The sequence below is a fragment of the Cervus elaphus genome, chromosome 11 (genome assembly GCF_910594005.1).
Source record: "Cervus elaphus chromosome 11, mCerEla1.1, whole genome shotgun sequence".
In the NCBI taxonomy this organism is placed as follows: Eukaryota; Metazoa; Chordata; class Mammalia; order Artiodactyla; family Cervidae; genus Cervus; species Cervus elaphus.
This window is the reverse complement of record NC_057825.1, coordinates 67157889-67165319: the sequence shown is the minus strand read 5'-3', so window position 1 is coordinate 67165319 and position 7431 is coordinate 67157889. Positions and strand designations below refer to the sequence as shown.

Sequence of the window (7431 nt, the reverse complement as noted above, 5' to 3'; positions counted from 1 at the left end):
GATCATTTGTGTATCTTCTTTGGAGAAAATTCTATTCTTTTGCCCATTTTTTAATTGGGTTGTCATTTTGTTGTTGAGTTGTGAAAGGTTTTTATATATTCTGAATACTAGATCCTTATCAGATATATGATTTGCAAATATTTTCTCCTGTAGATTTTTTCAATTTCTTGATACACCCTTTGGTGCACAAAAGTTTCCATTTTGTCTATTTTTTATAAAATCAGTTTTGTCTATTTTTGTTTTTTGTTCATATTTTTGGTGTCATAGGTGGTACAGTGGTAATGAATTCGGATGCCAGTGCAGGAGATGTAGGTTTGATCCCTGGGTAGGGAAAATCCCCTGTAGGAGGGCATAGCAACCGACTCCAATATTCTTACCTGGGAAATTCCTGGGACAGGGGAGCCTAGAGGGCTGCAGTCCATGGGGTCGCTAAGCATCGGACATGACTGAGCAACTGAACTGAACGGAACTGACCACACATAATCTGATGGTAATATTTTTAGCCTTTCATCAGACATTTCAAAAATACACAACTTCGTTTTCACTGAAAGAACTCTTTCATACTCATATTTAATTGGTTTATATAATGCTTAATTATAATAAATGTAATTATTAGGTATAAGAAGTATAACTGGCATAAACAAGTTTGAGGAGAGACATAACTGCCTTGGTAAATATATAACACAACTGGTGGGAACTGAAATACACAGATATAGAAGAGTATAGTCTTCCAGCAGAGTGTGTTTGTTGTACCACAGACATCAGTGTGCATACAACACAGCAAGTAAACAGTGTGATCCAACATGTGGGTTAAGTGAAGAATTGTTGAGAACATCTAATCTACTATTCCAGAGGTCTAAATTCAGAATTACTTTAACAACTTAAAAAAAAAATGTAGTAATATATACATAGTATTTACCATCTTAGCCATTTTTATTTTATTTTTTGATATGTTATTTTTGTTATATTTTGTTATATGTTATTTTTGATATCTGTTTATTGACAGTCAATTCACAAAAGATTCTATAAAGTACTAGAAATAATTTTAAACATTTTAAAAAATACTGCTTTTTGTTTTTTAATTGGAGAAAAAATTGCTTTACAATGTTGTGTCGGTTTCTGCCATACAACTTGAGTCGACCATAATCATACAAATATCCTCTCCCTGGGAGCCTCCCTCCCCTCCCCCCATCCTACCCCTCGAGGTCATCACAGAGCACCAGGCTGGGGTGCCTGTGTTATTCAGCAACTTCCCACCAGCTATCTCTTTTATACATGATAGTTTATATATGTCAATGCCACTTTTTTCATTTGTCCCACCCTCTCCTTCCCCTACCATGTCTACAAGTCCATTTTCTATGTCTGCATCATTCCTTCCCTGCATCGGCACTATTTTTCTCGATTCCATAGGTATGCATTAGTATATAATATTTATTTTTCTCTTTCTGACTTACTTCACTATGTATAACAGGCTCTAGGTTCATCCACCTCACTACCACTGACTCAAATTCGTTCCTTTTCATGGCTGAGTAATATTTCATTGTATATAGGTACCACATCTTTATCCATTTATCAGCATTTTAATCATTTTCAAATGTACAGTTGAAGGGCATCAGTTCAGTCACATTGATGTGCAGCCATCACCACCATCCATCTCTAGAACTTTTTTCATCTGGAAAAGTGAACTACTTTTTAATAATTAATATGCAATGCTCAAGCACACGGCTCTGATGTACTAGTTTCTAAGTAGATATCACTGTCACTTAGTAGTTGTATAAACTTAGAAACTCAAATTATCTGTCTCAGTTTTCTCATTTATAAAATGGGGTTAATATCCACCTCACAGAACTGACAAAAGGACAAGAAGGTATGTTATTTGCTAAAACACTGTAAAAAACTGGAAAGTACTTTATAGTTGCTACTTACTGGGCTTCCCAGGTGGCGCTAGTGATAAAGACCCCACTTGCCAGTGCAGGAAACATAAGAGAGGTGGGTTTCATCCTTGGGTCAGGAAGATCCCCTGGAAGAGGGCATGGCAACAGTATCCTTGTCTGGAGAATCCCATGGACAGAGGAGCCTGGTGGGCTGCAGTCCATAGGGTTGCAAAGAGTGGGACACCACTGAGGCGACTTAGCATGCACACACATGATCTTTACCACTGTTAACAGAAAATTTTGAAGATCCTATATAGAAAGCTGAGACTATCTATTCTGACCATGTTATAAATATTATTTCTAAACTTTATATTACCATATAGTCAGATTAATCATCATACACATATTGTACTTGTTTATTGATCATACCCCCTTCTACAATGGAAGCTCCACGAAGGCAGTGATTTTTTTTTACTGTTTTGCCCATTGCTCTATTTCACAGCCTAGAACAGATTAAGGCATACATATTTCTTGAATAATTGAAAGAATGAATTATTTTACTGAGCAATAAATGTGCTATTGGTGCTCAGAAACTATTCATTCGTGGTAACGATACTTTAAACATGTAAGTCTGTAGGTTTCCCCAGTGCAAAATAAATATGTGTAAATCACCAGATGGAACATTTCTAATATGAGGAGACTTCCCAGACTAGTTCAGCATTAAAAGGAAGTCAAGTTTAAAAATATTAGAAATGAAAAGAATTTATTCAAGTTTTCAAAATGTGTCCTCATTTTAAAATTTTAGCATGTTAATCAGTACAATAAAAGATGGGCTTTCTTTTTCTAAATTTTTATTGTGGTAAAATATATACAACTTAAAATTTATAATCTTAATAATTTTTTTGTTATTTTAAAATATTGTCCGTATTCTCTATGTTGTACAATATATCTTAGTAGCTTATTTTATACATGATAGTTTGTAGGTATACAGGTATTAATTGGGCTAATATAATCAAGTAAATAAAGTACCATTTCCTCTTTTCTAAATAAAACAAATGGTGGCAGACATCACTATTGTTCATCAATCTTTGATTTTAGTTGTAGTCACCTAACAAAGCAAGTCATGTGAAATGCAAGTGGAGAAAACTTTGTGCCATTTCTGGGCAGAAGTATTTCTGATATGAAGGTACCATAGCATCTAAGTATTCCAGAATGCTGAGCTGACATTTGGAAGACAGCTTCCTCAGAGAGTTTCTTGGAACCACAGTTGACTGTGTATAAGCAACCAAGTTTTTGTTGATTTGTAACTAGCATATTATACTGAGATTTGGGAACTGGTGTTACAGCATCATAACCTAGTCTATAGTGACTAATAAGTAGGTTGACAAGATTTCCACCTACATTTCAAATGGAAAATTAAAGTAACTATATATATCTGTAAAAAAAAATTGAAATAAAGTGTTATCTCCAACTTTATTGGAGACAAATCATGCCTGGAGACAAAGCCATATATACTCACAAGGTTTTGAAAACGGAGAGTAGGAAGTTAGAGAGGACACTGATGAGTTTTAGGTTCCTTTAAATCAACTTTGATTCTAATGTGAGGGAAAACGTCAGCAAAGCTACATCTGAGATACTTAAGAATAATCCTTTTGAGTTACCTTTATTATTGCCTAAATGTTTTTTTCTTTTTCTCGGTTCTGTCCTTCTACAGAGATATGTGCCTTCTTCAATGACCTCTCCAGATTGACTTTTTTGGGGATGGGGGACATGTTAATTTTTCCTGGTCAGTGATACCCTGGGCTCTCCTGGGTGATGCTTTTTTTTTTTTCCCCCCACCAAAGGGTAAGAATTTGAAATTGCTAGTCAGGTATTCACAGTGAAACTCTGAATCCTTGTCTTTCACATTTTTTGAATACTTGCTGCCACTTTACTGGAGTACCTTGCTAAAGATATGCGTGGCTTCCCTTTCTGAAGGAAAAATTTTAAAAGTAAGGGGGAGTAGACTGGGGTAGGGCAGGTGACTCATCCATCAAATGAAGATTTATTCGAATACTGTTATCTGTGGTAAAGGAAACAGTTAAGAGTCACAATTTCAGAATAACCCTGAAAGAATTTAAACAGACATTTCTCAGTACTGCCATTGTTTTCTTTGGTATTTCATTAACATTGTGGTGGGGGAGGGGCTAGGGGCTCTGGCACAAAATAAGTGAAAGGGAAACAACTTTTATTTCTAGTTGGATTTCGCCTTACCTAATAAGGGCAGCCACAAACATGTTGATTCTGTTCAATTCAACAAATATTTTTTGAGTACATTTTAAATGCCTACTATGTACAAACAATAGACAAAGAAACCTGCCCTTTGAGAGTTCACCTGGCTGTGGTGATCAGCCTTGTGAGAAAAATTTTAAATTATTTGCCTTCCTCAATTTTTTTCATACAGTTCAAATATAAACTTTGGTCAAACATTCAAACATATGGTGAAGGCCTGAAAGGAAGTATCATCTTCACTTTGCTGGGATGATTTGGTTTAGTTTTATTTTTAAATATTCATTAAAACTACATACAAAAATATAGTAAATCTACCAGGTCCACTGATTTGAGATCGCAAATCAGTGGACCTGGTTGATTTATAGATCTCTCATGGTCTATTATTATTGTTATTATTTACTAAAAAAAATTTTTTTTTTAAATTTAGGGTTTGAGGGTCATATCTTCAAGAGAAAAGCCTTAGGGCTTTAAAAACAAACAACGGAGAAAGGCCTTTTCCCTCTGAAGGCTTACACTGCCGCCTTGGGCACTTACAGAGCAGGCAGAAAAGTCAGTTTCTCCAGACTGTTTTCTGAAGAGCGTTTCTATTTGTGGTCCTGGTGATGACACCATCTTTTCTCCTCAATAGTGGCGGTTCCAGAATTTCTACATAGCCTGAGGGATTGACAGGGTGAGCAAGCTGGTTGAGAACCGGCTAGCGCACTTGGCGTCCGGTGTCCGTCTCCCGGTATGTGGGTAGGGGGAGAAGCCAGCCCTCCAGCCATCGCGGGGTCGCCAGTGCACCGGGGACGCCCCCACGCCCCGGGAGCGGCTCGGGAAGGGCACCCGAACCAGGCTAAAGTGGGCGTTGGGGCGTTAGGCGAGGGAGGCAAGAGTCGCACGAACCACTTGTGGGGTCTATTACAGCTACCGCGAGGGAAAGGGTGAAAAATCACTCATGAAGGACGAAGAGCTTGACTTCGCCGAGCAACAACCGCCCTCCTTCCATCATCCAGGTTCCGCGCCGGGGGTCACCATCGCTCTTCATCAGGCCGGGCAGAACCTACAAGGCATCACCACCTAGATCTAAAAACTAAACCAACCAAACGGACTTTCCAAAGCCTCCCTCCACACGCTCTCTCCATCGGGTTCCAAACGCTAACGTCGCGGGCAAAAAGAGGCTGCACAAGTCACGTAGAAAATTAGGCTGCCCCTTTCCATGGCGATAATCGAATTAGCCTCAAATGAAACGTGAAATTGGACCTCGCCGGCTGTGGGGACAAAGCCCCCACCGTCCCTTGGCTCGGAGAGCGCGGCGGCTGTGCCCACCCTGCCCAGGCCAGCCCTGGCCAGTCCCGGCGGCAGGGGACAAGGTCGGCGCTGGGCCAGGGCAGAGCCTCCGCGGGGAGAGCGTGGACGCGCCCGAGGTTCGGGTCGCGCGCGGAACAGGCGCCGGGTGGGCGACTGCGGGGCTCTGGACGAGCGGGGAGGGCCGGCGCTAGCGAGCCACCGAGGAGGGAGGAGCGCAGGGGCGGGGTGGAGGCTGTGCGGGAGAGAGCGTGTGAGCGCGCGTGTGTGCGCGCGCCCGGCGCCCGCCCGTCCGCGTCCGCGCGCTCTTCTCCCCGCCCCTCGCCCCCTCCCTGCAGCTCCCTCCCCTCCTCCCCCCGCCCCGCGCTCCAGCCCAGCCCCCGGAATCCGTGCAGCTGTTGCCGTGCAGGCTGCGGATTCCTCCAGTCCCTCCCTCGGCCGCCTCTCCGCCCGGAGCGAGCGCGCAGCCCCGCGCAGCAGCGCCCACCGGTCCCGTCCTGTGAGCCCCGGCCCCAGCCGCGGACAGCCCTGCGGAGTCGCCTCCCGGCCCACCCGCCCGGCCGCCGAGGAGCGGGAGGAGGACGGGACCCCGGCGCCCCCACCCCCTATCCGCGAGAGGTAGGTAGGGGGCCGGAGGCTGGAAGATGCCAACTCACTGGGGCTGCCTCCCGGGCTGGCTTCGGGGCGGCGGGAGGAGGGGCGCGGGCCCAGGCCGGGAGGACGCCGCTGCCCCGCCGCTGTCCTGCGCCCGGGGAGCGGCGTGGGGGCAGGGAAGCTGCAGAACCCGGGCGGAGGCGGCGCGGGAGCCGGGTCCCCAGTGCTTCTGAGTACGCGGGCGGTGCGGGGCGGGGGTCGGCGGGCTTCGCAGTGAGGCAGCTGCACAGCCACGGTGCGCACCGCGGCCGCCCAGCCTCATCACCGGACGCATCGGGGCCGATTCCTCGTTCCTCCCTCCGCCGCCTCTTCCCTCTAGCTGGGGGCCGCTGCACGGGGGTGGTTGCGGAGTGGGCAGACGCAAGGATATATTTTCAGGTGCCCTCCCTCTAGCCCCGGCTGGTGGCGAGCGGGGGCGGCGTTGACAGGGCCCGGCTCTGAGCCTAACGGTACGGGGGATGCGGCCAGGCGTGGTCCCGGCTGCGCCGCGCTGCAGCTGAACCGGAGGCGGCGGCCCGGCGCCCCCACTCCCGCCCATCCTCGCTCCCGCCCCCCGCCCTCCCTGCGGTCCCTGCTCTCCCAGGGCTGGGCGGGAGCCGCCTCGGGGCGCGGAGCTGCCTCTGCGCCCGCCCTTCAGCTCCTGCCACCCTCTCTTCAACAGGTTTGTGCCAACGCAAGGACCCTCCGGGCCTGACTTTGGGGAGGTGGGCTGGAAGCCCTTCTGGTCATCAGCCCTCACACCACGCCCGCGGCCCTCTTTTGCGAGGAGCCTTCCCTTTGTTTTTGTGATAGGAAAGATGCCAAGTGCCTGCCATCACATAGGGGTGGGGGGTGGGGGAGGAGTGTTGTGGGGCTCGGTACACAAGATGTGCTCGTTATTTTTCCAGTCAAAAGCCGGGCGAGATAGTGAGTGAGGAGAGGGCGAGTGTGGGGGGTGCTTCGGCGGAGGAGGAAGATGGATTCAGTAGGATTTATCTGGACGGGGATGTGATTTTTTTGGCAAGATGGATGGCTCCCGTTGCCTTCGCCGTGATGCAGCACAATGCAGCAGTATCGCAGCCTCCCCTGCTTTTCGCTGGCGGGGCTTGGCACGGCCACTGGGCGCCTGCAGCCCCCGCCCGGCCCCACCCAGGCCCAGGGCTGCCCTTGGCTGAGACCCGGAGCCGCTTCTACCTTGTCATGCTGCTTCAGCTGGATGGGGCGTCAGAAGGACCAGGTCACCTAGCTGTGAGGCGGGGAGGTTCTCTTGGGGTAACCCCCGGCTGCCTCGCCTGTTGGCCGTTCTGGGATGAAGGGGTGTCCTGCAGTGCTAATGCGGGGCAGAGGGAGTCGGCCTGCGGCTGCG

General features: G+C 47.2%; 1 protein-coding gene across 1 annotated transcript in view; it reads left to right on the top strand.

The window, feature by feature from the left end:
* The first annotated feature begins 5818 nt into the window (after window positions 1-5818).
* Window positions 5819-7431, top strand: part of SPTBN1 (spectrin beta, non-erythrocytic 1) — a 201912-nt gene continuing 200299 nt past the window's right edge. Inside the window, exon 1 of the mRNA XM_043918011.1 lies at window positions 5819-6050. The gene's annotated coding sequence lies outside the window, so the exon portion shown is untranslated. The remainder of the gene's footprint in view (window positions 6051-7431) is intronic.